Source organism: Macadamia integrifolia, chromosome 9 (assembly GCF_013358625.1).
Source record: "Macadamia integrifolia cultivar HAES 741 chromosome 9, SCU_Mint_v3, whole genome shotgun sequence".
Taxonomy (NCBI): Eukaryota; Viridiplantae; Streptophyta; class Magnoliopsida; order Proteales; family Proteaceae; genus Macadamia; species Macadamia integrifolia.
The window spans coordinates 40,980,994-40,990,487 of record NC_056565.1 but is presented as its reverse complement, the minus strand read 5'-3'; the positions used below and the strand labels follow the sequence as shown (position 1 = coordinate 40,990,487).

The 9,494-nt window shown below is 42.7% G+C and overlaps 1 non-coding gene across 1 annotated transcript in view; it reads right to left on the bottom strand.

Annotated features, from left to right (window-relative positions):
- Positions 1-6,743: 6,743 nt before the first annotated feature.
- LOC122090397 overlaps positions 6,744-9,494 on the bottom strand; it is a 3,290-nt gene continuing 539 nt past the window's right edge. Inside the window, exon 1 of the ribosomal RNA XR_006143622.1 lies at positions 6,744-9,494. This exon is cut by the window's right edge and continues 539 nt beyond it. This is a non-coding gene — a ribosomal RNA (28S ribosomal RNA).

The following is a 9,494-nucleotide window of genomic DNA, read 5'->3' as shown; positions in this document are numbered from 1 at the left end:
TAACGTTTCACAGTTTAATGAATCCTCCACTTATTTGATGGGATGGTTAAGAGATTATCTATGGTTAAACTCTTCACATATGAGATTAAAGATCTCTCAAATTTAATCTCTCAAAAATTGAAGAGTTGCTTCCTCAAGAAGCTTCTGTGTAGAGACATAAAGTTTCTCAAAAACTTAAAAGGGAAATTGCCTTAAGGAGCTTCAAAGGATAAATTACGTACTAGCAACTGTAGTATTTAATAACCATTTTATGGAGTGACTTAAAGAATCTCCAAAACTGAAGGAAGTACATAATCCCTCTAGCTTCAACAATAGGCTACTTAAACAAACTAGCCAATTAAGAAGCAATTAAGGGGAGATATAAATAAGCTTAAAGAAAAATTGAAGGGGCAAGTGTTTTGAATCTTAATTTGTTTTTTATAACTTGCATTAAAAACCAACAATTCCCCCACAAGATTTAAAATACTGGTAAAAATATAAATATAAAAAAAAATAGTTTGAGCACATTAGAATGGTAGGACACATCGTTGCAGATGTCTTTCAGACTTGAATCTATACTAGGTCTAATAAGCCACGCTATAGAGTACGGGTGAAGTCAGACTTCTTGAACCTTTCCTTATTGGTGTAGCCAACTGACTTATCATCCATATCCTACCATCTGACGCTAGAGTCACTTTTTTATATGTTGTGGAAAATTTTGGCTTTTGTCCCCATCTTGGAATCATGAATGCTTAGAGAATCTGCCGTAAAATTCTCATCGGAGGCAGCCTCACCCCCTACATCCACTTAGGTCAGCCCACAGTATGCATCACAGTTAACATACCCTCATCTGACATGAGCCTTGGCCGATTAAGAGTTTTATAAACTTATCCTCCTTGTCATTGTGGTGAGTACTATCTTCCACATCTAATCCGGAATAGGCACATGATAGTACTAATCAAGTCATCCAGTGATTTCGTTTTTATCCTTTGAACCTAATTCCAGAAATCTCCTATCACATAGGTTGGGTGTCCATCACTTTGACTTATGACATGGGACTCAAGCCTATTCCTTTAGATGTCTCATAAATAACCTTGGTGGATTGAGGCTTTGTAAGCATGTCTGCTACATTCTTCTCTGACTTTACAAAGTTGATAGCAATGGTACCATTATTTATATATTCCCTCACCAAGTTGTGTCTAAGGCGTATTTGCCTTTTCTTACCATTATACACTTTGCTTTTAGCCTTTGCAATGGCTGCCTAACTGTCACAATGCATATATAAAGAAGGCACAACCTCTCCCATATCTTTAGTATCAAAATGGGACATTAGAAAGGCCTTTGTAGATTTCACTAAATCAAGACTAGTGCCCAGAATTAACATATCATCAACATGTAAAACAATAAAAACACCTTTGTTGTTATGGAACTTACTATAAACACACCTACCAGAATCATTTACCTGAAAATCATTTGAAATTAAAATATTTAGGTGCTTGTTTTAAACCATATAATGGTCGTACAAGTTTGCAGACTTTATGCTCTTGTCCAGGAATGACACATCCTTCAGGTTGTTTGATATAGTTTTCTTCCTCTAAATCTCCATTTAGAAATGCCATCTTTACATCCATTTGATGTATGATAAGCTTATAGATTAATGCAATAGCAATCAATAATCTTATGGTTGCAATTCTAGCAACTGGAGAAAAAGTATCAAAGAAATCTATATCCTTCTTTTGCTTGAAACCTTTGATCACTAATCTGGCCTTAAACTTGTCAAGTGTACCATTAGGCTTTAGTTTCTTTTTAAATATCCACTTTGTATCTGGAACCTTAGTTCCAGGTGGAAGATCAACCAATTCCCAAGTGTGGTTAGCAATTATAGAGTCTAACTCGCTCTTGATTGCTTCTTTCTAGAATATAGCATCAGGAGATGTAATGGCATGTTGGTATGTAATAAGATCATCATTGACAAAATATGTAAACATACCATCACCTAAATTAGGTTCTCTCCTTTGCCTTTTACTCCTTTTAAGTTGATTTTCACCACTAGGTTCAACAAGACTTGGTGTCAATAAGTCTTTAGTCTCATTTTCAAGTGAATCATTATTATTGGCCAAATGTGTATTAACACTTTGTAAATCTTTCCTCAAAGGAAATATATGCTCAAAGAAATCAGCATCTCTAGATTCAATGATGGTATTTTCTTCAAAGATGCCATCTGTAGATTTAATCACCATGAATCTATATGCCGCACTATGTTGAGCATAGCCAATAAAGACACAATCACAAGTTTTAGGTCCTAACTTCTTTCTCTTGGGTTCAGGTAATCAAAATTTGGATAAACAACCCCAAACTTTTAGATATTTAAGGTTAGGTTTCCTACCATGCCAATGGTATAGAGCCAGTTTTCTTATGAGATATTCTGTTGAAGACATAACAAGCTGATAATATGGCTTTCCCCCACAAATTCAGGGGTATTCCTGAACTTATAAGCATAGAGTTCATCATCTCTTTCAGAGATCTATTTTTCCTTTCAGCAACTCCATTTGATTGAGGTTGATATGGGGCTGTTGTCTCATGAATGATCCCATTATCTTCACAAAATTTTGATAGATATTGGGTATCATATTCTGTCCCTCTATCAGTTCTAAGTCTTTTTATTTTTCTTTTCAACTGATTTTCAACCTCAGCTTTATAGGTTAAGAATGCTTGCTCAGCTTCATCTTTGGTCCGAAGAAGGTAAACCTTAGTATACCTGGAACAATCATCTATAAAGGTTACAAAGTACCTCTTACCAATTCTTGACTCATGTGATTTGAAGTCACCCAAGTCACTGTGAACCAATTCCAATAGCTCACTTTTTCTTTCTACAGAAGCATGAGGCTTCCTAGTGAATTTCGCCTCAACACAAATGAGACATTTAAATGATGGAGGTTCTGGGTTACCATCTATCAGACCTAGTTTGCATAACTTCTTTATGTATGATGCATTAATCTACCATGCCAAACATCATACAAATCAACCAAGTAAACAGAACTACCAACTTCCTCATTAATAACATTGGCAACATTCAATACAAATAACCCACTTGAGTTATACCCTTTACCAACAAATATATTGTTTTTAGAGACAATAGCTTTATCTACCTCAAATGATAACTTAAACCCTGCCCTGATGAGAAGAGCACCAGATATAAGATTCCATCGAATGTTGGGCACATGCAACAAATCCTTGAGAACAATGGTTTTTCCTAAAGTTAATTTCAATTGAACTTGCCCCTTGCCTTAGACCTGAGATGACTGGGAATTTCCCATGTATACTTGTTCACCTAATCCAACTGTTGAATAGTTGAAAAAGGCATTCCAATCCCCACAGATGTGCTTGGTAGCACCTGTGTCTATGATCCATTCTTTTGGTTTTTCAACCAAGTTTACCTCGGTCACTATGGCAGTGAAGACATCAGCCTTAATGAGGTTGACTTTAGTTTTGTTCTTCCCTTTTTCTGCATTATTTCTTATGGTGCTCAGGTTTTCCACATACGAAACAATTTTCCTTCTTTTTCTTGAAGGAAGTCCACTTCTTGGTCTTTAGACCTTTCTTAAATCGTTCGTGTTTTTCCGACTCAACCAAATTCGCTTTAGATTGAAATTCTTTAGCCTTTTTGGTTTTGTCCTTTTTCCAGTTCTTCTCTTCAATTTTAATCAGGACTAAGATTTGATCCAGGGTCTAGTCCTTCTTTCATATTCATTTTGAAGTCACTCTAGGATGATGGTAATTTCTCTAATAGAGAACCAACAATAAATTCCTCTGGCAATACCATCCCTTCTTTGGCCAATTTTGCCACTAGGACATGGAATTCATCAACTTGGGTAGATATGTTCTTGTCATCCTTTATCACAAATTCTAAATAATTTGCAACAATATATTTTTTATTTCCAGCATCCTCTAGGGTATACTTTTTATCCAATGCAGTCCAAATAGACTGAGCCAAATCATAGGATGCATAGACATGGTAAAGTTCATTGGATCAAGAATTCAAAAGGCAGTTTTTGCACTAATAATCCACTTGGATCCATGCTTGCCTATGAGCTTTGAAGATAGGATCATCACTTTCAGCAGGTAAGGGTGAGGTCAGAGCAAATGACACATTCAATTGTTCTAGGGCAAATAACAATATCTGTTTCCAACTTTTATAATTTGAACCATCAAATGGTTCAACTTTGTCAAGTTCAGAAATGATCCTCAAGTTCTCCATTGCCAACACAATATTATTAGCCATATCAAATATTTGGTCTCTCAATAAACTGGATCTACGGTCTTAAGAATTGTAGGTAAAGTTGTGTTAGATTATTGAGAGAGCAAACCTCAGTGCCACCTTCTTGATAAGAGAACTTTCAATCTATCACCTGTATGAAATATTCCTGATACCTGAAACAAAGATTGTTAGAAAAATTGGTGGGTTGAGTCGTGTCACTTGACACTGTCCTTAAGACCGTAGATACCCCCTATGGTGCAATCGGGAATATTGCAAATCGGCCTCCAAGATAAAATAGCCCAATGGCTCCCCCAGTAATCATGCACTCGACTACTAGACCCCTTCGAATGCTATAAGGCTGTGCTCAAACTAGAAAATAAAACACCAAGAAATGGACATGTGAAATCCAATGAAACTCAAGAAAATCAAAGCTTGACAACACACACTTAAATGCTTCAAGTGACTTGATCCGTGTTTTTGCAAATGCTAAAGCTCCCCCTATTCATAAGACAATTTGGATGAGGAGTAAAAAAAGGAATTAAAGAAATTTAAAATCAAAGTGAATAAATTGATACTTAAAGATATGAGATTAAAGATCTCTCAAATTTAATCTCTCAAAAATTGAAGAATTGCTTCCCCAAGAAGCTTCTGTGTAGAGACATAAAGTGTCTCAAAACCTTAAGGAGCTTCAAAGGATAAATTACGTACTAGCAACTGTAGTATTTAATAACCATTTTATGGAAAGACTTAAAGAATCTCCAAAACTAAAGGAAATACATAATCCCTCTAGCTTCAACAATAGGCTACATAAACAAACTAACCAATTAAGAGATGTAAATAAGCTTAAAGAAAAACTGAAGGGGCAAGTGTTTTGAATCTTAATTTATTTTTTAAAACTTGCATTAAAAACCAACATGTAGCAACGCGCGCAACCTTGCGAGCGGTAGGGCAGCCATAGGCGTGGCATGTATGGCCATGCCCATAACCTTGCACGCAGTAGTGCAGCCATGCGCGCGGCATGTGCGGCGAGGCTCGCAACCTTGGGCCCATCAGTGCAACCATCCACGTGTCATGTACGGCCATGCCTGCAACCTTGCACGTGGCATGTGTGGCCACGCATGCAACATTGCCTAGGGCATGTAGCCATGCCCGCAGCCAAGTGCGCGGTAGTGAGGCCTGGGCTGTAGCCCAACGCGCGGAGCCTGCACCATTGCCCGCACCTATGTGCGGCCATGCCTGCCACCTTGCGTGCAGTTGTGCACCCTTTCCCGCAGCCATGTGTGTTGTTTCCTGCCACCTTATGCATGGTGGTGCACCCTTGCTCGTGATAGTGCAGCCTTACCCGCATCCATGGGTTGTGGCATGCAACCATGTGCGTGGTAGTGCAGCCATGCCCACATCCATTTGAGTGGCAGCTGCCACCATGCCAGTAGCCTTGCGCACGCTGGTTCAGCCTTGCCCACAGTGATGCCTACACTTTGTGAGGCCATGCCAGCTGCCTTGCGCACGGTAGTGCAGCCATGCCTGCACCCATGCGCGATAGCCTACATCCATGTGGGTGCCGTGCAGCCTGCACCTTGTGCGGCCATGCCAGTGACATGCGTGTGCGGTAGTGCAGACATGAGCAAGACAGCCTGCCATCATGCACATGACATGTGCAGCCATGCCTGCATCTGTGCACACGATAGTGCAGCCTCGCCCGCAGTTGTGCGCACGTTGGCCTGCAACCTTGTGATGGGTATTGCAGCCATGCTTGTACCCGTGTGCGTGACAGCTTGCATCCTTGTCCGTGCGGTACGGATTTGATTGTAGCCTCATGCACGGCAGCCTGCCACCATGCATGCACCTTGTGCGGCCATGCGTGCGATAGCATACCACCATGCACACAACATGTGCGGCCATGCATGCGGTACTGCTGCCTAGTGCACTGCCTTCATATGCACTTAGGGACACTTAGGGGGGTACACATAGGCACAGTCAGGGGCACGTATATGTACACATTTGTGGCATTCAAGATCACACTTAGGCAACATTTGGGGCATTCAAGAGCACAATTAGGCGACAGTTGGGCAACACTTCGGTGCATGCATAGACACACTTATTCAACACTTGGGGGCAAGTATAGGCACACTTAAGGTGGCACTTGGGGCATTCAAGAGTACGCACAGGCACACTTGAGTGCACACTTAGGCAACAGTTGTGGGCATGCATGGGCACAGTTAGGCAACTCTTGGGCCATTCAATGTGCACATGTAGTCAACACTTGGGGGCACATGTAGGCACACACTTGGGCCATTCAAAAGAACGTGTACACTTAGTGGCACTCAATGTGCACACATAGGCACACTTCACTTGGGCAACATGCATAACCATACTCAGGCAACCATTGGGGCAGTTAACAATTAGGGGCATACCTGGGGCCACGCGTGGACAATCCGAGCCTCAGGAGGGTGTGGGGTAGAGTTAGAAAGATTTGGGGAAAAAGAGAAGGGGAAAAAGAGGGGGGACGAATGGATGTGACACGGGGCTGAATCTTAGTAGATCATGGCAGCAATGCCACTCTACCACTTACAATACCCCGTCGCGTGTTTAAGCCGTCTGCAAAGGATTCTACCCATCGCCCAATAGGAATTACACTTTAAGGCAGCCCACACAGCATGTCTATTGCGGGGGCTTGGCCAACGACACGTGCCTTTAGGAGTTGGAGGGCCCCTACTGCAAGTTGGAAAATGGTCGACGGGCACAAGCGTTGCTTCTTTAGCCTAGATTCTGACTTAGAGGTGTTCAGTCATAATCCATCACATGGTAGCTTCGCAGCCACTGGCTTTTCAACCAAGCGCGATGGCCAATTATGTGAATCAACAGTTCCTCTCGTACTAGGTTGAATTGCTATCGCAACACTGCCATCAGTCGGGTAAAACTAACTTGTCTCATGACGATCTAAACCCAGCTCACGTTCCTTATTAGTGGATGAACAATCCAACACTTGGCAAATTCTGCTTCGCAATGATAGGAAGAGCCAACATCGAAGGATAAAAAAGCAAAGTCGTTATGAATGCTAGGCTGCCACAAGCCAGTTATCTTTGTGGTAACTTATCTGACACCTCTATCTTCAAATTTCGAAGGTCTAAAGGATCGATAGGCCACGCTTTCACAGTTCGTATTCATATTGGAAATCAGAATCAAACGAGCTTTTACCCTTTTGTTCCACACGAGATTTCTGTTCTCGTTGAGCTCATCTTAGGACACCTGCATTATCTTTTAATAGATGTGCCACCCCGGCCAAACTCCCATCTGACAATGTCCTCTGCCCGTATCGACCCATCGAGGTGGGCCTTGGGTCCAAAAGGACGGGAAAAGCCCCGCCTCTGACTCACGGAGTAAGTAAAATAACGTTAAAAGTAGTGGTATTTCACTCCAGCTCCCACTTATCCTACACCTCTCAAGTTATTTCACAAAGTTAGACTAGAGTCAAGCTCAATGGGGTCTTCTTTCCTCGCTGATTCTGCCAAGCCCGTTCCCTTGGCTGTGGTTTCACTGGATAGTAGATAGGGATAGTGGGAATCTCATTAATCTATTCATGCGCGTCACTAATTAGATGACGATGCATTTGGCTACCTTAAGAGAGTCATAGTTACTCCCACCTTTTACCGCGCTTAGTTGAATTTCTTCTCTTTAACATTCTAAGCATTGGGCAGAAATCACATTACATGAGCATCCGCAAGGACCATCGCAATGCTTTGTTTTAATTAAACAGTCGGATTCCCCTTGTCCATACTAGTTCTGAGTAGACTGTTCGACGCCTAGGGAAGCCCCCCATGTAGCGACCCGCTCTCACGGTGAAAGTAGCTTGAGCAGTCCATCGACAGTTGATGGGTTCGAGACAGGGACACCGTGCCCAGCCCTCAGAGCCAATCCTTTTCCTGAGGTTACGGATCTATTTTACCGACTTCCCTTACCTACATTGTTCCATCAATCAGAGGTTGTTCACCTTGGAGACCTGATGTGGTTATCAGTACGACCGGGCGTGGTCGACACTTGGTCCTCTAGATTTTTAAGGGCCGCCGGGGGTGCACTAGACACCACGTGATGTGCGATGCTCTTCTAGCTACTGGACCCTACCTCCGGCTAAGCCATTTCTTGAGTGGGAAGGCTGTTAAATAGGAAAGATAACTCTTCCTGAGGCCCCCGTTGATGTCTCCGGACATCCTAATATTGTCGTCAACCGCCACGTCTCGGTTTGGGACTTTTAACCTGATTCCTTTTTGGAGCACGGGTGTGTACACGCTCTCTGTCGGGCTTCCCCCATCCCTTAGGATTGACTAACCCATGTGCAAGTGCTATTCACATAGAACCTTTCCCCTCTTTGGCCTTCAAAGTTCTCATTTCAATATTTGCCACTACCACCAAGATCTGCACCGACGGTCGCTCCGCCCGAGCTTATGCCCCAGGTTTTACGATGACGCCATGCCCTCCTACTCATCAGGGCCTGGCAGTTGCCCCAACGGTCGGGTATTGGTTACACACTTCAGTGCCATCCATTTTTGGGGCTATTTGATTCGATAGGTGAGTTGTTACACACTCCTTAGAGGATTTCGGCTTCCATGACCACCATCTTGCTATCTAAATCGACCAGCACCCTTTGTGGGTTCTAGGTTAGAGCACAATCCAGCACCATAACCTGGCTTTCAGTTCATCTCGCATCGCCAATTCTACTTACCAAAAATGGCCCACTTGGAGCTCTCGATTCTATGGCGTGGCTCAACGAAGCATCCATGCCATCCTACCTATTTAAAGTTTGAGAATAGGTCGAGGGTGTTGCACCCCCGATGCCTCTAATCACTGGCTTTACCCGATAGAACTCGCCCGTGGGCTCTAGCTATCTTGAGGGAAACTTCAGAGGGAATCAGCTACTAGACAGTTCGATTAGTCTTTTGCCCCTATTCCCAAGTCAGACGAATGATTTGCACGTCAGTATCGCTACGGGCCTCCACTAGAGTTTCCTCTGGCTTGGCCCTGCTTAGGCATAGTTCACCATCTTTTGGGTCCTGCTAGGTATGCTCTCACTCGAACCCTTCACAGAAGATCAAGGTCGGTCGATGGTGCAACCCACAAGGGGATCCCACCAATTAGCTTCCTTACTCTTTACGAGTTTTACTCGCTCATTGACTCGCACACATGTTAGACTCCTTGGTCCATGTTTTAAGACGAGTCGAATGGGGAGCCCGATAGGCCGATGCCTGGAGTATGCAGTTGC